This window comes from Dendrobates tinctorius, unplaced genomic scaffold (assembly GCF_039654945.1).
Source record: "Dendrobates tinctorius isolate UK_male_01 unplaced genomic scaffold, ASM3965494v1 ptg000432c, whole genome shotgun sequence".
NCBI lineage: Eukaryota > Metazoa > Chordata > Amphibia > Anura > Dendrobatidae > Dendrobates > Dendrobates tinctorius.
The window spans coordinates 373009-396625 of NW_027362095.1; positions in this window are offsets into that span (position 1 = coordinate 373009).

Sequence of the window (23617 nt, forward strand, 5' to 3'; positions counted from 1 at the left end):
GAGGAATACAGTGCGGAAGGATACCTACCTTCCGTCATTGGATTCCTGCAGCCCGTAGAGAACGGCAGCATCAGCTGATGCTGCAGTTCTCTACCCAAGATCGTCTTGGGACACACTCGTGGACTGCTTCGGATCGTGGGTGAGTATTTTTGTGGTTTGTTATGTTAATATTTATTCCGGAAAAGACAATGGCTTCGGGGAACAATGTGACAAGTATTGGTAAGTATGTTACTCTATGTTATATGTACTGTATGTCTATGTATGTATTGTATGAATGTATTGTATGTATGTAGTATATATGTGGTATGTATGTAGCATGTAGCATGTATGTAGTATGTATGTAGCATGCATGTAGCATGCAGTGTGTATGTAGCATGCATGTAGTATATATGTAGTATGTATGTAGCATGTAGTATGTATGTAGCATGCATGTAGTATATATGTAGTATGTATTTAGCATGTAGTATGTATGTAGCATGCATGTAGTATATATGTAGTATGTATGTAGCATGTAGTATGTATGTAGCATGCATGTAGTATATATGTAGTATGTAGCATGTAGTATGTATGTAGCATGCATGTAGTATGTATGTAGCATGCATGTAGTATGTATGTGGTATGTATGTAGCATGTAGTATGTATGTAGCATGCATGTAGTATATATGTGTTATGTATGTAGCATGTAGCATGCATGTAGCATGCATGTAGTATGTATGTAGTATGTATGTAGTATGTGGTATGTATGTAGCATGCATGTAGTATGTATGTAGTATATATGTGGTATGTATGTAGCATGTAGTATGTATGTAGCATGCAGTATGTATGTATCATGCATGTAGTATATATGTAGTATGTGTGTAGTATATATGTAGTATGTATGTTGCATGTAGTATTTATGTAGTATGAATGTAGCATGTATGTAGTATGTAGTATGAATGTAGCATGTATGTAGTATGCATGTTGCATGTATGTAGCATGTAATTTTTTTTTTTTTTACATTCAACACATTAGCCGGATGATGGGACTACTACTGTCCCATCATTGGCTAATGTGTCAATCACTGTCATGGTAGCAGGCATCGCCCGATGGGACTTGCAGTCCCATCGGACGATGCCTGCACAGACCCCCGAAGCCTGCACAGACCACCGGCAGGCCGGCACAGCCCCCCGGCAGGCCGGCACAGCCCCCCCGGAGCCTGCACAGACCACCGGCAGGCCGGCACAGCCCCCCGGCAGGCCGGCACAGCCCCCCGGAGCCTGCACAGCCCCCCGGCAGGCCGGCACAGCCCCCCGGCAGGCCGGCACAGCCCATCGGAGCCTGCACAGACCACCGGCAGGCCGGCACAGCCCCCCGGCAGGCCGGCACAGACCACCGGAGCCTGCACAGACCCCCTGGCAGGCCGGCACAGCCCCCCGAAAGGCCCGTACAGACCCCAGAGAGGCTGTACAAGGCAAAAACAGGGTTTTTCTTATTCCGATACCGGAAGTCCCATAGACTTGAATGGGACTTCCGGTATCGGAATCGGCGATACCGATACTTTTTTTAAAGGTCGGCCGATCCATTCCGATCCGATACTTTGAAGTATCGGACGGTATCGCTCAACTCTAGTTGTCACCACAGTAAGCGCTTGCATCTGGTTTCTGTAGTGTAGCGGTTATCATGTTCGCCTCACACGCGAAAGGTCCCAGTTCGAAAGTGGGCAGAAACACAGCTTTTCTCTTGGAAAACGATCTTTTTGACTTTCAGTGCTTGTTCTTTATTGCTTGCCATGACCACAGCATTTTTTGTTTTTTTGAATCTGTTTGTTTCTGTAGTGTCGCGGTTATCACTTTAGTTTTACACGCGAAAGGTCCTCAGTTCGAAACTGGGCCGAAACACAGCGTTTCTCTTGCAAACTAGCGCTTTTGACAATGACTGCATGATCTTTAATGCTTGCCATGACCACAGTAAACGCTCTTGTCTGGTTACTGTAGTGTAGTGATTGTCCTGTTTGCCATCCTCCTGAAAGTTCCCTGTTTTGATCCCGGGCAGAAACATGTGGCTTTTCTTTATTTTGATCACAAACGTATATTGTTGGCTTAATTAGCCTTAGTTAGCATATTCTATTGCTGGTTTAATGAGCATTACTTTTACCAATGTGATTATTTCTACCCGTTTTTGCTTTTGGCAAGCATGTGTGTTTTTGACAGTGTCTAAGTGTTCCTAATTCAAGTAACACCTGATAGGATCAATGTGCGAAAGCAGGCATCTAGGTGCTTTTTCTTTTTGGCTTTTGGACAAAGGCATGAGAATGTTTTGTGGAGCATGGTTTTGTTTCCCTGTTTGTTCTTTTTCTCCAATAGCCTGACAAATGAAAGGTTCCTGTGTTGCAAAATGCACTTTGTCCTGTCTTCAGACATAGAGGAAGACCTCTTGACTTTGGCTGGATGTTTTTTTCTTTTTCAAGTTCATTTCAGCATGTTTAAACATCTTTAGCTTTGCATGGAGTTTCTTAAGTGTAGTGGTTGTCACGTTCACCTCACAGGCGAACGGTCCCCAGTTTGAAACTTGATAGAAGCATGACATTAGGCGTTGATATTAAAGCTTTTGAAATTGAGTCTTTGTTCTCGATGGCTCGTCATGACCACAGTAACCTTCCGCAGCCGGTTTCTGTAGTGTAGTGGTTATCACTAGAGTTGAGCGACTTTTGGTTTTTTAGGGTCGCGTTTCGTTTAGTGAAACCCGACTTTTCCAAAAGTCGGGTCGAGCTTGATCGTCCGATTATAGGGAAAAGTCGGGGTCGTCCCGAAACACGAAACCCAATGTAAGTCAATGGGGAATAAAAGTCGGCAGTGAGAGGAGGACAGGAAACACACCTACAGTGCCCATTTGAATGCCAAAAGCATCAATTCTTCTTACTTAAGCTTGTCAACCTTAATTAACTTCATAATACAAGTTACACACTGAAAAATGGGTGTTATTTGGCTAAAGTTGTGGGGGGGAGGGCTGGCTGCAGGTTTTCATGTGCCCTGGGCGAAAGAGCGCCCCTTTAACACATACCACAACTCATCATGCTCCGATACGGCAGATAAATAGCGGTATAGTACAATGAAAAATACCTCACTTTTTACATCTCATGACGAGGCCCATCTATTTCTCCATACAGAATCATTGGTCCCATATAATGTTTGAAACAGTATATGATGAGCTCCACATAATGCTACAGTATATGTTGGTCCCCATGGATGAAGCTCCACTGTCTTATGGGCACAAATAATGCTCCAAACATAATGGGCCCCATTTCTAATGCTCTAGTGTATAATGGGCCCTGTAAATGCTGCTCCAGTGTCTGATGTCCACCTTTGGAATGTTCCAGTGTATGGTGGGCCCCATCTATCATTCTCCAGAGTATAGTGCTCCCCAAAAATTGCTGTCCCAACATTGAAAACAATCAAATAAGTCTCCTCGCTAGGGAATCCCTGTACTTGTCTGGACAGGTGCTGTAGCTTGCTTAACAGCTCGCCAGCCGTTCTCACGCCCAGTATGGATTGCACGTGATTGCACAAAGGTTAGAAAGGGTACCGTATCCCTGGATAACATGTATGGATAGCATACACATTCAAAATATATGTCTCAGGAGGCAGGCTCAGACGGTGTCAGGCCCAGTATGGATTGCACGTGATTGCACAAAGGTTAGAAAGGGTACCGTATCCCTGGATAACATGTATGGATAGCGTACACATTCAAAATATATGTCTCAGGAGGCAGGCTCAGACGGTGTCAGGCACAGTATGGATTGCACGTGATTGCACAAAGGTTAGAAAGGGTACCGTATCCCCGGATAACATGTATGGATAGCGTACACATTCAAAATATATGTCTCAGGAGGCAGGCTCAGACAATGTTAGACCCAGTATGGATTGCACGTGATTGCACAAAGGTTAGAAAGGGTACCGTATCCCCGGATAACATGTATGGATAGCGTACACATTCAAAATATATGTCTCAGGAGGCAGGCTCAGACGGTGTCAGGGACAGTATGGATTGCACGTGATTGCACAAAGGTTAGAAAGGGTACCGTATCCCCGGATAACATGTATGGATAGCGTACACATTCAAAATATATGTCTCAGGAGGCAGGCTCAGATGGTGTTAGGCCCAGTATGGATTGCACGTGATTGCACAAAGGTTAGAAAGGGTACCGTATCCCCGGATAACATGTATGGATAGCGTACACATTCAAAATATATGTATCAGGAGGCAGGCTCAGACGGTGTTAGGCCCAGTATGGATTGCACGTGATTGCACAAAGGTTAAAAAGGGTACCGTATCCCCGGATAACATGTATGGATAGCGTACACATTCAAAATATATGTCTCAGGAGGCATGCTCAGACGGTGTTAGGCCCAGTATGGATTGCACGTGATTGCACAAAGGTTAGAAAGGGTACCGTATCCCTGGATAACATGTATGGATAGCGTACACATTCAAAATATATGTCTCAGGAGGCAGGCTCAGACGGTGTTAGGCCCAGTATGGATTGCACGTGATTGCACAAAGGTTAGAAAGGGTACCGTATCCCTGGATAACATGTATGGATAGCGTACACATTCAAAATATATGTCTCAGGAGGCAGGCTCAGACGGTGTCAGGCACAGTATGGATTGCACGTGATTGCACAAAGGTTAGAAAGGGTACCGTTTCCCCGGATAACATGTATGGATAGCGTACATATTCAAAATATATGTCTCAGGAGGCAGGCTCAGACGTTGTTAGGCCCAGTATGGATTGCACGTGATTGCACAAAGGTTAGAAAGGGTACCGTATCCCCGGATAACATGTATGGATAGCGTACACATTCAAAATATATGTCTCAGGAGGCAGTCTCAGACGGTGTTAGGCCCAGTATGGATTGCACGTGATTGCACAAAGGTTAGAAAGGGTACCGTATCCCCGGATAACATGTATGGATAGCGTACACATTCAAAATATATGTCTCAGGAGGCAGGCTCAGACGGTGTTAGGCCCAGTATGGATTGCACGTGATTGCACAAAGGTTAGAAAGGGTACCGTATCCCTGGATAACATATATGGATAGCGTACACATTCAAAATATATGTCTCAGGAGGCAGGCTCAGACGGTGTCAGGCCCAGTATGGATTGCACGTGATTGCACAAAGGTTAGAAAGGGTACCGTATCCCTGGATAACATGTATGGATAGCGTACACATTCAAAATATATGTCTCAGGAGGCAGGCTCAGACGGTGTCAGGCACAGTATGGATTGCACGTGATTGCACAAAGGTTAGAAAGGGTACCGTATCCCCGGATAACATGTATGGATAGCGTACACATTCAAATTATATGTCTCAGGAGGCAGGCTCAGACGGTGTTAGGCCCAGTATGGATTGCACGTGATTGCATAAAGGTTAGAAAGGGTACCGTATCCCTGGATAACATGTATGGATAGCGTACACATTCAAAATATATGTCTCAGGAGGCAGGCTCAGACGGTGTTAGGCCCAGTATGGATTGCACGTGATTGCACAAAGGTTAGAAAGGGTACCGTATCCCTGGATAACATGTATGGATAGCGTACACATTCAAAATATATGTCTCAGAAGGCAGGCTCAGACGGTGTCAGGCCCAGTATGGATTGCACGTGATTGCACAAAGGTTAGAAAGGGTACCGTACCCCCAGATAACATGTATGGATAGCGTACACATTCAAAATATATGTCTCAGGAGGCAGGCTCAGACGGTGTCAGGCACAGTATGGATTTGACGGCCCAGATTACACAGCGGAGGAGCAGGGAGAGGTAAAGATTGCAAATGCTGGGGCCCTGCCCAAGCAAGGGGGGCCCACTCGTGGGCGTCGGTACTGGCACTGTTCCCCTCATAGTACAGCGGTGTGTCTGACGGCGGGTGTGCACCACCACCGTCAGAGACACTTGATTGCACTATGAGGGACCCTGTGCCAGTGCCCGCGCCCAAGAATCGGCCCACCCACCTGTCCAGGGCAACGGCACTCGCACGGTGTCGTGCGGTAGGTGGTGACCCCGGCCATTGGGTGGGAGGCAGCACAGTTAGGTAGTTTTAGAAAGTGGCATATGTTGATGTTGGACATTCAGCTGATGCAAAAGGCAAAATAGGTGAAGTACCAGGAAGAGGTGGACCAAAGCAAGCCATTTTTCTGTCACCCTATGTGTCATCAGGGGAAGGTGGGACAAAATCCTTGGAAACCCATGCGTGGTTCATTTTAATGAAGGTTAGATCATCCACATTTTGGGTTGACAGACGGGTCCTTTTTTCTGTCAGGATTGATCCAGCTGCACTGAAGACTCTTTCCGATAGCACACTTGCAGCTGGGCAAGCGAGCTCCTGTAAGGCATATTGGGCCAATTCAGGCCAGGTGTCCAGTTTAGCGGCCCAATAGTCAAAGGGGAATGACCTGTGTGGGAGAACATCGAAATGGGAGGAAAAGTAGTTTGTAACCATAGTTGACAACTGCTGTCTCCTGTCACTTTCCATCGATGCAGTATTACCAGTTGTGTGAGCGGTATTTGAAAAATCAGTCCACAACATTGTCATGAAACCCCTGTCTCCAACGCCACTTCTGCTGTGTGCACCACGAACACCTCTGCCAAGCTGCCCCCGGCCCGTACGGCTCGTGTGAGAACAATCACCGCTGCTGTGTGCTGGGAATGCCTCAAGCAACCGATTTACCAGAGTTGCTTGTTTATTAGCCAATATTAGGTCAAGGTTCTCCTGTGGCATGATGTTTTGTAATTTGCCTTTATAGCGTGGATCCAGGATGCTGGCCAACCAGTAGTCGTCAACCTTCATCATTTTGGCAATGCGGGGGTCCCTTTTTAGGATCCGCAAGGCATAATCTGACATGTGGGCCAATGTTCCCGGTGTCAATGATGCACTGCAAGTGCTGGGTGGAGGAGCACTTTCTGGCAAATCCACATCCCTCCAGTCACGCACAAACCCTGTACCAGACCTTGCCACGCCAACATTTTCACTTGCCCCACGACATGCATCCTCCTCCCCTAAGTAATCATCCCCATCATCCTCCTCCTCCTCCTCTTCTTCCTCCACCTCGTCCAGGAGAGGTCCCTGAGCAGACAATGGCTGAATGTCATCAAGGATTCCCTCCTCCTCTTCCTCCTCATCAACATTGGCTGCAGACGCCTGCTCCTTAAGGTGCGTCAAAGTTTGCATGAGCAGACGCATAAGTGGGATGCTCATGCTTAGGATGGCGTCGTCTGCGCTTACCAGCCGTGTGCATTCCTCAAAACACTGAAGGACTTTACAAAGGTCTTTCAGCTTCGACCACTGCACGCCTGTCAACTCCATGTCTGCTCTCAAAGTGCCTGGCCGTGTATCCTCCCACAAATGCATTATGGCCTGCCTCTGCTCGCACAGCCGCTTCACCATGTACAGGGTGGAGTTTCACCTTGTTGCAATGTCGATAATGAGGCGGTGGTTGGGAAGGTGGAGCAATCGCTGCAGCTTCTGCTTACGAACGGAGTGTACAGGCGACCGGCGGATGTGCACGCACAGTCTTCGCACCTTCTGGAGCAGGGCTGTTAACTCCGGATAATTTTTGAGGAAGCACTGCACCACCAGGTTCAAGGTGTGAGCCAAGCAAGGTATGTGGCTGAGTTTTGAAAGGGCTATGGCTGCCAAAAAATTACGGCCGTTATCACTAACTACCTTGCCTGCCTCAAGATGTACACTGCCCAGCCATGACTCAGTTTGTCGCTTCAAGTACTCGGCCAGCACCTCGGCGGTGTGTCTGTCGCCCAAACACATCATCTGCAACACAGCCTGCTGACGCTTTCCACTAGCTGCTCGATAGGGGGACACATCGTGTGCAACAGTGGCAGCTGCAGATGGAGTGCTCGTACGACTGCGCTCTGTGGACGAGCTTTCGCTTCTGGAGGAGGAGGAGGGTCGAACGCCTACAGCCAACTGTTTCCTATACCGTGGGCTAGGCAGCACTGTCCCACCACCGCTGTCCCCTGTGGACCCTGCATCCACCACATTAACCCAGTGCGCAGTGATGGACAGGTAACGGCCCTGGCCATGCCGACTGGACCATGCATCAGTTGTGAGGTGCACCTTTCCGCTCACTGACTGCTTGAGTGCATGGACAATGCGGTCTTTCACATGATGGTGGAGGGCTGGGATGGCTTTGCGAGAGAAGAAGTGGCGACTGGGTAGGTCATAGCGTGGTACTGCATAGGCCATGAGTTTGCGGAAAGCTGTGCTTTCCACCAACCGAAAGGGCATCATCTCAAACGAGATTAGTTTGGCAATGTGGGCGTTCAAACCCAGTGTACGCGGATGAGAGACTGAGTACTTTCTTGACCTACTCATAGTGTCTGGGAGGGTGAGCTGGACTTGAGAGCTGCATATGGTGGAAGTAGCGGTGGACAGGGCGGACTAAGAGAGGGTTGATGATGGTGATGGAGTTGGTGTTCTTTCTGATGGCCTAGAATCAGTCTTTCGTTGATATAACAGTGGGATTCCCTGACTGCTGTGGTCTTGCAACGACACCTCAACATTTGCTGCTGTGCTAACCGGTGGGCTTACAGTGGGGGAAACAATGTAGCGTTGCTGACTACCTTCGTTGTGATCAGTTGCACATGTGGCACTTGAGGTTTGGTGTTGTGTCCACGCTTGCAAGTGCATGCTGGTTAAATGTCTAAGCATGCAACTGGTATTCAAATTTTTCAGATTTTTCCCTCGGCTAAAGGTCTTTGCGCACTTCTTACAGATAACCTTGGCCTGATCATGAGGATTTTGTTCAAAAAAGTGCCACACTGCACTCTTCCTACTTTGGCAGACATTTTGCATCCTAGCACGCTGTGATCTTTTGACCCTCTGGACAAGCTGTCCAACAACTCTTTTGATGTTTGGAACCTGTCTTTGGAGTGCTACGGGCCTGCCAGATAACAGCTGTTGCGATGTCGATGTCTGCTGTGGATGCTCCTCATCTGAGCTATTGGAAGCAGCACCCTCTTCCCCCAATGGATGCCAATCTGGGTCAACAACTGGGTCATCCATCACCTCCTCTTCTATGTCATGTGCACCTTTCTCTGTGTCACCGTGTATGGTGGTATAGTGTGTGGGAAGGGGCACCTGAGTCTCATCAGGGTCAAAATCTGGCTCTGTACACTGCGAGGACAATGTAGTGCTCTGAGTGAATGTACCAGCAGAATCATCCATCAGCGGCTGTGCATCAGTGCACTCCATGTCAGATTCATCTTGGCCTGGGTAATTCACCATTTCACTTGATAATCCAGGCATGGTATGTGAAAACAGCTCCATGGAGTAATCAGTAGTATGGCCTGTGTCATCCTTCAATCTTGGTTGGGGTGAAGGACACAAGGAAAGGTGTGGTTCATGAACATGAGCCTCCAATGACGACTCAGTGCTTTTAATTTTACAACTGAAGAAGAGGAGGCGATAGAGCTGGAGGCTGAGTCAGCAATGTAAGACAAAACTTTTTCCTGATGCTCTGCCTTTAAAAGCGGTTTGCCAACTCCTAGAAAACTAAGCGTTCGAGGCCTTATGTAGCCAGACGATGACACAGGGTCAGCACCTCCTGCATTCGGTCCTATTTTGCTCTTGCCACTACCATCAGATCCACCACCAACACCATCATTACCAGCTGCCAACCCCCGCCCAATTCCACGGCCTCTTCCACCAGCCTTCCTCATTTTTGGTAGAAATATAGACAAAATCCAACAAACTATATAGTAATGTAAAACAAGGTACAAGGTGTCTATAGGACAGGGGAGATTTAGAATTTCTGCACACACCTGTGGACAGTGGACACTTTTGGATTGTGTGAGGCCCACTGATATCTGAGCGCTATGTGACAGGCTCGATGGCACAGCTGCCTGTGACCAAAGTGACGAGAGGATAATGGAGATTTTGAATCTCTGCGCACACTTTTGGACACTGGACACTTGTGGATTGTGTGAGGCCCACTGATATCTGAGCGCTATGTGACAGGCTCGATGGCACAGCTGCCTGTGACCAAAGTGACGAGAGGATAATGGAGATTTTGAATCTCTGCGCACACTTTTGGACACTGGACACTTGTGGATTGTGTGAGGCCCACTGATATCTGAGCGCTATGTGACACGCTCGATGGCACAGCTGCCTGTGACCAAAGTGACGAGAGGATAATGGAGATTTTGAATCTCTGCGCACACTTTTGGACACTGGACACTTGTGGATTGTGTGAGGCCCACTGATATCTGAGCGCTATGTGACACGCTCGATGGCACAGCTGCCTGTGACCAAAGTGACGAGAGGATAATGGAGATTTTGAATCTCTGCGCACACTTTTGGACACTGGACACTTGTGGATTGTGTGAGGCCCACTGATATCTGAGCGCTATGTGACACGCTCGATGGCACAGCTGCCTGTGACCAAAGTGACGAGAGGATAATGGAGATTTTGAATCTCTGCGCACACTTTTGGACACTGGACACTTGTGGAATGTGTGAGGCCCACTGATATCTGAGCGCTATGTGACAGGCTCGATGGCACAGCTGCCTGTGACCAAAGTGACGAGAGGATAATGGAGATTTTGAATCTCTGCGCACACTTTTGGACACTGGACACTTGTGGATTGTGTGAGGCCCACTGATATCTGAGCGCTATGTGACACGCTCGATGGCACAGTTGCCTGTGTCCAAAGTGACGAGAGGATAATGGAGATTTTGAATCTCTGCGCACACTTTTGGAAACTGGACACTTGTGGATAGTGTGAGGCCCACTGATATCTGGTCGCTATGTGACACGCTCGATGGCACAGCTGCCTGTGACCAAAGTGACGAGAGGATAATGGAGATTTTGAATCTCTGCGCACACTTTTGGACACTGGACACTTGTGGATTGTGTGAGGCCCACTGATATCTGAGCGCTATGTGACACGCTCGATGGCACAGCTGCCTGTGACCAAAGTGACGAGAGGATAATGGAGATTTTGAATCTCTGCGCACACTTTTGGACACTGGACACTTGTGGATTGCGTGAGGCCCACTGATATCTGAGCGCTATGTGACAGGCTCGATGGCACAGCTGTGACAAAAGTGACTAGAGGATAAGGGAGATTGGATTGCTTTTAAAAAAGCAGTTTGCGGAGCAGTGGGTAAACAGCAATGCCAGAGTGTCAGGAAGCCTTAAAAGGCAGCCCAACAACCAACACCACTGATACACCACAATATAGCCTCCCCTTGCACTGCACACACAGTGACTTGTGTGTTGTGCAGGCCAAATCGCTAGCAGCAGAAGCAGTTTTTTTGTCTTCTTCCCTGCCTAACGCTCTCCCTACAGAATCAGCAGCAACCTCTCCCTATGCTAAGATCGGCAGAAGTAAGATGGCGGTCGGCGTGCACGCCCTTTTATACGCCCTGTGACGCCCACCAAAGCAAGCCAATCACTTGCATGCCCTTCTGAAAGATGGTGGTGACCCGTGCCTAGGTCATCACTTTGCCCACAGTGTCCGTGGATCCTGATTGGCTGAAAAAGAGCGCAAAACAAACTTTTGAAACGCGACTTTGGCGCGTAAGTCGCGGGCCTCGTGGTCGACCTCATCCTAGGGTCGGGTTTCGTTTCATGAAACCCGACTTTGCCAAAAGTCGACGACTTTTGAATTTTTTCGACCCGTTTCGCTCAACTCTAGTTATCACGTTCGCCTAACACTCGAAAGGTCCCCAGTTCGAAACTGGGCAGAAACACGCTGTTACCCTTTGGTATCCAAGCTTTTGACTTTCAGTTCTTGATCTCGATTGCTTGTTGTCACCACAGTAAGCGCTTGCATCCGGTTTCTGTAGTGTAGAGGTTATCACGTTTGCCTAACACGCGAAAGGTCCCTAGTTCGAAACTGGGCAGAAACACAGTGTTTTTCTTGCAAACTAGCGCTTTTGACAATGAGTGCTTGATCTTTAATGCTTGCCATGACCACAGTAAACGCTCTTGTCTGGTTACTGTAGTGTAGTGATTGTCCTGTTTGCCATCCTCCTGAATGTTCCCTGTTTTGATTCCGGGTAGAAACATGTGACTTTTCTTTATTTTGATCACAAACATATATTGTTGGCTTAATTAGCCTTAGTTAACATATTCTATTGCTGGTTTGATGAGCATTACTTTTACCAATGTGAATATTTCTACCCGTTTTTGCTTTTGGCAAGCATGTGTGTTTTTGACAGTGTCTAAGTGTTCCTAATTCAAGTAACACCTGATAGGATCAAGGTGCGAAAGCAGGCATCTAGGTGTTTTTTCTTTTTGGCTTTTGGACAAAGGCATGAGAATGTTTTGTGGAGCATGGTTTTGTTTCCCTGTTTGTTCTTTTTCTCCAATAGCCTGACAAATGAAAGGTTCCTGTGTTGCAAAATGCACTTTGTCCTGTCTTCAGACATAGAGGAAGACCTCTTGACTTTGGCTGGATGTTTTTTTCCTTTTTCAAGTTCATTTCAGCATGTTTAAACATCTTTAGCTTCGCATGGCGATTCTGAAGTGTAGTGGTTGTCACGTTCACCTCACACGCGAACGGTCCCCAGTTCGAAACTGGATAAAAGCATGACATTAGGCGTTGAAATTAAAGCTTTTGATGTTGAGTCTTTGTTCTCTATGGCTCGTCATGACCACAGTAACCTTCCGTAGCCGGTTTCTGTAATGTAGTGGTTGTCGCGTTCGCCTAACACGCGAAAGGTCCCCAGTTTGAAACTGGGCTGAAACACAATGTTACCCTTTGGCATCCAAGCTTTTGACTTTCAGTTCTTGATCTCAATTGCTTGTTGTCACCACAGTAAGCACTTGCATCCGGTTTCTGTAGTGTACCGGTTATCACGTTTGCCTCACACGCGAAAGGTCCACAGTTCGATATTGGGCAGAAACACAGCTTTTTCTCTTGGAAAACTATCTTTTTGACTTTCAATGCTTGTTCTTTATTGCTTGCCATGACCACAGCATTTTTGGTTTTTTTTGAGTTGGTTGGATTCTGTAGTGTAGAGGTTATCACGTTCGCTTTACACGCGAAAGGTCCTCAGTTCGAAACTGGGCAGAAACACAGCGTTTCTCTTGCAAACTAGCGCTTTTGACAATGAGTGCTTGATCTTTAATGCTTGCCATGACCACAGTAAACGCTCTTGTCTGGTTACTGTAGTGTAGTGATTGTCCTGTTTGCCATCCTCCTGAAAGTTCCCTGTTTTGATCCCGGGCAGAAACATGTGGCTTTTCTTTATTTTGATCACAAATGTATATTGTTGGCTTAATTAGCCTTAGTTAGCATATTCTTTTGCTGGTTTAATGAGCATTACTTTTACCAATGTGATTATTTCTACCCGTTTTTGCGTTTGGCAAGCATGTGTGTTTTTGACAGTGTCTAAGTGTTCCTAATTCAAGTAACACCTGATAGGATCAAGGTGCGAAAGCAGGCATCAAGGTGCTTTTTCTTTTTGGCTTTTGGACAAAGGCATGAGAATGTTTTGTGGAGCATGGTTTTGTTTCCCTGTTTGTTCTTTTTCTCCAATAGCCTGACAAATGAAAGGTTCCTGTGTTGCAAAATGCACTTTGTCCTGTCTTCAGACATAGAGGAAGACCTCTTGACTTTGGCTGGCTGTTTTTTTCTTTTTCAAGTTCATTTCAGCATGTTTAAACATGTTTATCTTTGCATTGAGTTTCTGAAGTGTAGTGGTTGTCACGTTCACCTCACACGCGAACGGTCCCCAGTTCGAAACTGGATAGAAGCATGACATTAGGCGTTGGTATTAAAGCTTTTGACGTTGAGTCTTTGTTCTCGATGGCTCGTCATGACCACAGTAACCTTCCGCAGCCGGTTTCTGTAGTGTAGTGGTTATCACGTTCGCCTAACTCGCGAAAGGTCCACAGTTCGAAACTGGGCAGAAACACGCTGTTACCCTTTGGTATCCAAGCTTTTGACTTTCAGTTCTTGATCTCGATTGCTTGTTGTCACCACAGTAAGCGCTTGCATCCGGTTTCTGTAGTGTAGCCGTTATCACGTTTGACTCACACGCGAAAGGTCCCCAGTTCGAAACTTTGCAGAAACACAGCTATTTCTCTTGGAAAACGATCTTTTTGACTTTCAGTGCTTGTTCTTTATTGCTTGCCATGACCACATCATTTTTTGTTTGTTTGAATTGGTTTGTTTCTGTAGTGTAGCGGTTATCACGTTAGCTTTACACGTGAAAGGTCCTCAGTTCGAAACTAGGCAGAAACACAGCGTTCCTCTTGCAAACTAGCGCTTTTGACAATGAGTGCTTGATCTTTAATGCTTGCCATGACCACAGTAAACGCTCTTGTCACGTTACTGTAGTGTAGTGATTGTCCTGTTTGCCGTCCTCCTGAAAGTTCCCTGTTTTGATCCCGGGCAGAAACATGTGGCTTTTCTTTATTTTGATCACAAACGTATATTGTTGGCTTAATTAGCCTTAGTTAGCATATTCTATTGCTGGTTTAATGAGCATTACTTTTACCAATGTGATTATTTCTACCCGTTTTTGCTTTTGGCAAGCATGTGTGTTTTTGACAGTGTCTAAGTGTTCCTAATTCAAGTAACACCTGATAGGATCAAGGTGCGAAAGCAGGCATCTCAGTGCTTTTTCTTTTTGGCTTTTGGACAAAGGCATGAGAATGTTTTGTGGAGCATTTTTTTGTTTCCCTGTTTGTTCTTTTTCTCCAATAGCCTGACAAATGAAAGGTTCCTGTGTTGCAAAATGCACTTTGTCCTGTCTTCAGACATAGAGTAAGACCTCTTGACTTTGGCTGGATGTTTTTTTCTTTTTCAAGTTCATTTCAGCATGTTTAAACATCTTTAGCTTTGCATGGAGTTTCTGAAGTGTAGTGGTTGTCACTAGAGTTGAGCGATACCAGCCGATACTTGAAAATATCGGATCGGAATGGATCGGCCGATCTTAAAAAAAAGTATCGGTATCGCCGATTCCGATACCGGGAACCAATGCAAGTCACTGGGGCCAAAATATCGGAATTAAAAAAAACCCTTTCTTTCCTTGTAGGTTAATTCTACATGAAGAAAAACAACTAAGAATAATGTAGAATGTATTGTGGGAGGTGGAGGAGACATTAAAGCCATAGAGGTTTAGCCCAATCAAATGGAATAGCAGGAATTAAACTTTTTTTTTAAAGACGTTAGGAGTTACAAAGATATTGACTATGTTAGCCTCATTTATATTTTGCCAGACATGTATGTCTTCTTCTTCTTTCTTCTTTCTTCTTCTTTCTTATTCTTCTTCCTTTTTTTACCTTCTTCTTCTTCTTATTCCTTTTTTTACATTCTTCTTCCTTTTTTTACATTCTTCTACTTCCTTTTTTTATATTCTTCTTCTTATTCCTTTTTTTACACTCTTCTTCCTTTTTTTAAATTCTTCTACTTCCTTTTTTTACATTCTTCTTCTTCTTCCTTTTCTTACATTCTTCATATTCTTCTTATTCAACAATTATTATTCTACATATTCAACTTCTTCATCTTCTTCCTATTCCTCTTCATCATATTCTTGTTTGTGTCAGGCATTCCTGTAGTTGTTATCTAGAAAAGTTAGAAGTTTACACCTTCCGTTCTGCCTGTCACAAAAGATTTACAACAGGATTTGTCCGCGTTCAGTTTGGCCTGCAGCAGCAGGCCTTTTCCAGGGGCACCACGAGGAGGAACGGACTCACCCCCATACACTGCTTAGTCTTCTTCTGCTTATAAATAAGATAATATCATTTGCTCAGAGTATTAGTCTTATGCTTAATGTTCTTCTGCTTTGTTTTTTTATGCTTCTTTGTCTTCTCTCTCTTGTTGTTCTGCATCTTGGTGGTTGTCTTCCTGTTCTTTGTCCTCTTGAACCAGCTGACTGTACTGGCACCCGGAGGGGCAGCAGAAGGAACAAGAGCCAATGGCACTACCGAGGACCAGCTGACGGTGCTGGAACCCGGTTACTAAGCAGGAGGTACCTGTGCTACAAAGCACTACCAAGGACCAGCAGACGTTGCCGGAACTCGGATACCGAGATGGAGGCACCTAGGCCAAAGGCTCTGACGAGAACCAGCTGACGGTGCTGGAACCCGGAGGGGTAGCATAAGCTGCAAGAGCAAATGGAAATAGCGAGGACCAGCTGACAGTGCTGGCACCCGGAGGGGCAGCAGAAGGAATAAGAGCCAATGGCACAACCGAGGACCAGCTGACGGTGCTGGAACCCGGTTACTAAGCAGGAGGTACCTGTGCTACAAAGCACTACCAAGGACCAGCAGACATTGCCGGAACTCGGATACCGAGATGGAGGCACCTAGGCCAAAGGCTCTGACGAGAACCAGCTGACGGTGCTGGAACCCGGAGGGGTAGCATAAGCTGCAAGAGCAAATGGAAATAGCGAGGACCAGCTGACAGTGCTGGCACCCGGAGGGGCAGCAGAAGGAATAAGAGCCAATGGCACAACCGAGGACCAGCTGACGGTGCTGAAACCCGGTTACTAAGCAGGAGGTACCTGTGCTACAAAGCACTACCAAGGACCAGCAGACATTGCCGGAACTCGGATACCGAGATGGAGGCACCTAGGCCAAAGGCTCTGACGAGAACCAGCTGACGGTGCTGGAACCCGGAGGGGTAGCAGAAGTTACCCCTGAAAAGCAAAGTTGGCATGCTGCAAGCTGGCCGCAGTTACCGAATCACACAGTCCTACAGGGGGTGCTTGTCCTACTGGCACTACGGAACAAGCCTTTCTTACCAGAACCCGCAGTCCACATAGGAAGCACCTAAACTGCTGGCACCCTAGCCTCGGCTAACCCAACCGCAACACGAAATGGCAACTTGGGGTGGCAAACTGACATTGACACTTCCCGGAAACAGCAGGCAGGGCTGGAACCAAGCTGGGCAGGAGGGAGTACCCGTGCCAAAGTCAGTTATGAGCAGCAACTGGCGATGTTGGAGCCCAGGACAAGCACTTAGCAGGCTGAGGCCTGATGTGCTGTCAATTGGGAGGCAGCAGGACAGATTGCCATCAAAACAGCAGGGGAACAGCTGACGTTACTGAACCCCACAAACACAGGAGCTAGTGTTTTACTCTGTGAAGACGGCACTTCCGAGCAACAACTGGCTGTGTTGAAGCCCAGGGACAAGCACGGAGCAGGCTGAGGCTGCATTGAAGAAATTTTAAGATCGGTTGTAGACTTCTACTAATTTTAACCAAGCTCCACTTAGGACTGTGGCTTCACTGATTTTCGTATTTCCCCTGTCCTCCAACCCCGCCAGTTACAGCTCCGAAGTGGCGTCTGCAAAATCCACACTTGTTCCTGTGTAACAGGTGTTCAGTCCGGTCAGTTAATCCCCTGATGTGTGTCCGGCAATGTCGCCTGCTCTGTCCACATTCTCATAACTAGTTATGTGAATGTGGACAGAGCAGGTGACATTGCCGGACACACACCAGGGGATTAACTGACCGGACTGAACACCTGTAACACAGGAACAAGTGTGGATTGTGCAGATGCCACTTCGGAGCTGTAACTGGCGGGGTTGGAGGACAGGGGAAATACGAGAGACAGTGGAGCCACAGGCCTAATTGGAGCACGGTTAAAAATCAGTAGTGGTACAACTGTGTAGGCAGCAGGAGACTTTGCCATCCACACAGCAGGGGATCAGCTGACGTTACTGAACCCCACTGAGACACGGGAGCAAGTGTCTCTTTCCGTGTGGACGGCACTTCCGAGCTACAACTGGCTGTGTTGAAGCCCAGGAAATAGGAGGGTGTAGGCAGAGGACTACTGTATTTGGAATGTGGTGACAGCAGGAGAGACTGCCATCCACACAGCAGGGGATCAGCTGACGTTACTGAACCCCACTGAGACACGGGAGCAAGTGTCTCTTTCCGTGTGGACGGCACTTCCAAGCTACAACTGGCTGTGTTGAAGCCCAGGAAATAGGAGGGTGTAGGCAGAGGCCTACTGTATTTGGAATGAGGTGACAGCAGGAGAGACTGCCATCCACACAGCAGGGGATCAGCTGACGTTACTGAACCCCACTGAGACACGGGAGCAAGTATCTCTTTCCGTGTGGACGGCACTTCCGAGCTACAACTGGCTGTGTTGAAGCCCAGGAAATAGGAGGGTGTAGGCAGAGGCCTACTGTATTTGGAATGTGGTGACAGAAGGAGAGACTGCCATCCACACAGCAGGGGATCAGCTGACGTTACTGAACCCCACTGAGACACGGGAGCAAGTGTCTCTTTCCGTGTGGACGGCACTTCCGAGCTACAACTGGCTGTGTTGAAGCCCAGGAAATAGGAGGGTGTAGGCAGAGGCCTACTGTATTTGGAATGTGGTGACAGCAGGAGAGACTGCCATCCACACAGCAGGGGATCAGCTGACGTTACTGAACCCCACTGAGACACGGGAGCAAGTATCTCTTTCCGTGTGGACGGCACTTCCGAGCTACAACTGGCTGTGTTGAAGCCCAGGAAATAGGAGGGTGTAGGCAGAGGCCTACTGTATTTGGAATGAGGTGACAGCAGGAGAGACTGCCATCCACACAGCAGGGGATCAGCTGACGTTACTGAACCCCACTGAGACACGGGAGCAAGTATCTCTTTCCGTGTGGATGGCACTTCCGAGCTACAACTGGCTGTGTTGAATCCCAGGAAATAGGAGGGTGTAGGCAGAGGCCTACTGTATTTGGAATGTGGCGACAGCAGGAGAGACTGCCATCCACACAGCAGGGGATCAGCTGACGTTACTGAACCCCACTGAGACACGGGAGCAAGTGTCTCTTTCCGTGTGGACGGCACTTCCGAGCTACAACTGGCTGTGTTGAAGCCCAGGAAATAGGAGGGTGTAGGCAGAGGCCTACTGTATTTGGAATGTGGTGACAGCAGGAGAGACTGCCATCCACACAGCAGGGGATCAGCTGACGTTACTGAACCCCACTGAGACACGGGAGCAAGTGTCTCTTTCCGTGTGGACGGCACTTCCGAGCTACAACTGGCTGTGTTGAAGCCCAGGAAATAGGAGGGTGTAGGCAGAGGCCTACTGTATTTGGAATGAGGTGACAGCAGGAGAGACTGCCATCCACACAGCAGGGGATCAGCTGACGTTACTGAACCCCACTGAGACGCGGGAGCAAGTATCTCTTTCCGTGTGGACGGCACTTCCGAGCTACAACTGGCTGTGTTGAAGCCCAGGAAATAGGAGGGTGTAGGCACAGGCCTACTGTACTTGGAATGAGGTGACAGCAGGAGAGACTGCCATCCACACAGCAGGGGATCAGCTGACGTTACTGAACCCCACTGAGACACGGGAGCAAGTGTCTCTTTCCGTGTGGACGGCACTTCCAAGCTACAACTGGCTGTGTTGAATCCCAGGAAATAGGAGGGTGTAGGCAGAGGCCTACTGTATTTGGAATGAGGTGACAGCAGGAGAGACTGCCATCCACACAACAGGGGATCAGCTGACGTTACTGAACCCCACTGAGACACGGGAGCAAGTGTCTCTTTCCGTGTGGACGGCACTTCCGAGCTACAACTGGCTGTGTTGAAGCCCAGGAAATAGGAGGGTGTAGGCAGAGGCCTACTGTATTTGGAATGAGCTGACAGCAGGAGAGACTGCCATCTCCACAGCAGGGGAACAGCTGGCAGTGCTGAACCCCACTAACACTTGAACGAATGTGTTTGGCTCTGTGGAGATGACACTTCTGAACACCAACTGACGCTGTTGGAGCCCAGGATTAGGCGAGGAGCAGGCTGGGGCCTGTTGCTTTTGGCAGGTGAAGGCAGCAGGAGACTTGCCATCTCCACAGCAGGGGAACAGCTGGCAGTGCTGAAACCCACTAACACTCGAACGAATGTGTTTGGCTCTGTGGAGATGTCACTTCTGAACACCAACTGACGCTGTTGGAGCCCAGGATTAGGCGTGGAGCAGGCTGGGGCCTACTGGATTTTGGCAGGTGTAGGCAGCAGGAGACTTGCCATCTCCACAGCAGGGGAACAGCTGGCAGTGCTGAAACCCACTAACACTCGAACGAATGTGTTTGGCTCTGTGGAGACGACACTTCTGAACACCAACTGACGCTGTTGGAGCCCAGGATTAGGCGAGGAGCAGGCTGGGGCCTGTTGCTTTTGGCAGGTGAAGGCAGCAGGAGACTTGCCATCTCCACAGCAGGGGAACAGCTGGCAGTGCTGAAACCCACTAATACTCGAACTAATGTGTTTGGCTCTGTGGAGATGTCACTTCTGAACACCAACTGATGCTGTTGGAGCCCAGGATTAGGCGAGGAGCAGGCTGGGGCCTGTTGCTTTTGGCAGCTGAAGGCAGCAGGAGACTTGCCATCTCCACAGCAGGGGAACAGCTGGCAGTGCTGAACCCCACTAACACTTGAACGAATGTGTTTGGCTCTGTGGAGACGACACTTCTGAACACCAACTGACACTGTTGGAGCCCAGGATTACGCATGCCGCATGCAGAGGCCAATGGGCAGCGGTTTTTATGGAGGTTGTTGACTACTACTGATTCTAACCATGCTTCACTTAGGCCTCTGGCTCCACTGTCTCTACTATTTACCCTGGCCTCCAACCCCGCCAGCTACATCTCTGAAGTGGCGTCAGCACAATCTACACTTGTTCCTGTGTTACTGGTGCTCAGTCCCGTCAGTTGATCCCCTGATGTTTGTCTGGCAAGTTCGCCAGCTCTGTCCTCATTCCCACTACTGGTTATGGGAATGTGGTAGAGCAGGAGACCTTGCCGGACACACATCAGGGGATAAACTGATGGGACTGAGCCACAGGAACACAGGAACAAGTGTAGATTGTGCTGACGCCACTTCAGAGATGTAGATGGCGGGGTTGGAGGTCAGGGGAAATAGTAGAGACAGTGGAGCCAGAGACCTAAGTTGGGCACGGTTAAAAATCAGTAGTGGTTTGAATGTTGATGGAGCTGGTGACTTTGCCGTCCACACAGCAGGGGATCAGCTGGCGTTACTGAACCCCACTAACACAGGAGCTAGTGTGTTTCTCTGCAGACGACACATCTGAGCGACAACTGGCTGTGTTGAAGCACAGGGATTATAGTTCAGGTGGTAGAAAAATGAACACACCAGCAGACCTGGATACAGTTGCCAACCACTAATTTAGTCTGTAAGAGGAATGGCAAAGTCTTTGGAGATCCAGGCCTTGTTCATTTTCAGAAAAGTCAGCCGGTCAACATTATCGGAAGATAGTCGCGTGCGACGGTCTGTTAGTACACCACCTGCGGCACTAAAGACACGTTCCGATAATACACTGGCAGCAGGGCAAGCCAGCACCTCCAATGCATACTGGCTAAGCTCTGGCCATGTATCCAGCTTAGAGACCCAAAACTTGAAGGGGGAAGAGCCATCTGGGAGTACAGCGACAGGGCAAGACATGTAGTCTGACACCATCTGACGGAAGCGTTGCCTCCTGCTGACTCGAGGCGTCGCTGATGGTGTAGACAATTGTGGTGGACACACAAAGCTTTGCCACATTTGGGCCATAGTGGTCTTGCCTTGTGCTGCGGCGCTGCCTCTGCTCCCTCTTTGTGCAGAGTTTCCTCCACTGCCTCGACGCACAGAGCTGCTTTGTAAAGCACTAGCAAGAATGCTGTCGGGTGGAATGGAAAACATTATGGACTGCACCAGTGACTCTTCGTACTCCCGCAGTTTACGCTCCCGGTTCAACGTTGGTATGAGCCTTTGTACGCTGTCCCGGTAGCGAGGATCTAGGAGGGTGTACACCCAATAATCAGCCGAGACGAGAATGTGGGCGATGTGGCGGTCGTTTCTCAGGCACTGCAGCATGAAATCAACCATGTGCTGCAGACTCCCAACTGCCAAAGAACCGCTGTCCCCTGTTTGAGGCGTGACCTCGGCCTGCTCTGCATCACCCCACCCTCGCTGTACATACTGAGTAGAGGTTTGTGTACCTCCCTCCTCTGGAGAGATGTCTTCCTCCTCCATCGACTCCTCCTCATCCTCCTCACAAAGTGTCCCCTGCCTAGGCCTTTGTGAGGAAACACGTAGCGCAGACTGTCCAGAAGCAGATGGCATTTGGGACTCCTCATCCTCCACCTCTTCCGAAACCTCATCCCTTAGTGCTTGCAGTGTTTGTTGAAGCAGGCAGATAAGGGGGACAGTCATGCTGACTAGTGCATCATCTGCACTCGCCATCCGCGTGGATTCATCGAAGGCACGCAAAACGAGGCAGATGTCCTTCATAGAGGCCCACTCAATGGTGCTGAAGTGTGAACGGCGCACAGTGCGACTTGTTTGCGCCTGATGCAGCTGGTACTCCATGACTGCTGCCTGCTGCTCACACAACCGCTCCAACATATGTAACGTTGAATTCCACCGGGTGGGTAGGTCACATATGATGCGATTTTCCGGAAGGCCAAATCGTCGCTGCAGAGCAGCGAGGCGCGATCTTGCCGTGCTGGAACGTCGCAAGTGAGCGCACTCTATGCGGACCTTGTGCAACAGTGCATCAAGATCCGGATAGTCCCTCAGAAAGCTCTGCACGACCAAGTTAAGCACATGTGCCAGACATGGGATGTGTGTGAGGTTGCCTAGGCCAAGAGCTGCCACCAGATTTCGGCCATTGTCACACACTACCAAGCCCGGCTTGAGATTCACTGGCCCAAACCACACATCGCTCTCCAGCTTGATAGCATTCCAGAGCTCCTGCGCTGTGTGGCTTCGATTCCCCAAAGAAATTAATTTGAGTACAGCCTGTTGACGTTTGGCCACGGCTGTGCTCATATCGGTCGTAACAGTCTCCTGCTCTGCTGTTTCTGAGGAACTTGAGTAGGAGGAGGAGTCTATGTGTACAGACTGGAGTCCTGCAATCCGTGGCGTTGGAAGAACACGTACAGCGCCACTCTCCAGATCTGTACCCGGCTCCACAACATTGACCCAGTGGGCAGTGAGGGAAAGGTATCGTCCCTGTCCATGGTTACTGGTCCACGCATCGGTAGTCAGGTGGACCTTGCTACTAACGGCGTTTAGTAGCGCATGTTTTATTTTGCCCTCAACATGTTTCTGCAGGGCAGGGACGGCTCGCCTGCTGAAATAAAAGCGGCTGGGCACGTTGTATTGGGGGACTGCCAATGCCATTAAGTCCCGGAAGGTGTCAGTGTCCACCAGCCTGAATGACAGCATTTCAACTGCCAGAAGTTTGGTAATGCCAGCATTCAGAGACTGTGCTCGGGGATGGTTTGCCGAGTAAGGGCGCCTATTATCACATGCCTGTGCTACCGATGGCTGTGATGGATGGGAACGTGCTGCTATGGGTGGAATCTGACAGGGTCTCCGGACAACAGTGGCAGAGGTTCTTCCTTGGCGATCCTGTGAGGAAGCCGAACCAGCAGTGTGTGAGCTGGAGGAAGAGGCCCCAACACGAACTGAAGAGGTGGTAGGTGGTGCTGTACGTTGGCCTACGTCTTCAGGGTGTCTCTGCAACTCCAACTTGTGCTTGGTGCGCACATGTTTCCACATATTTGTGGTATTGAGGTTGCTGACATTTCTCCCTCTTCGGTGCTCTGATCCTGAGAGGATGCGGAAGTAATTGAAGTCGATGCGTTAGCTGCCATCCA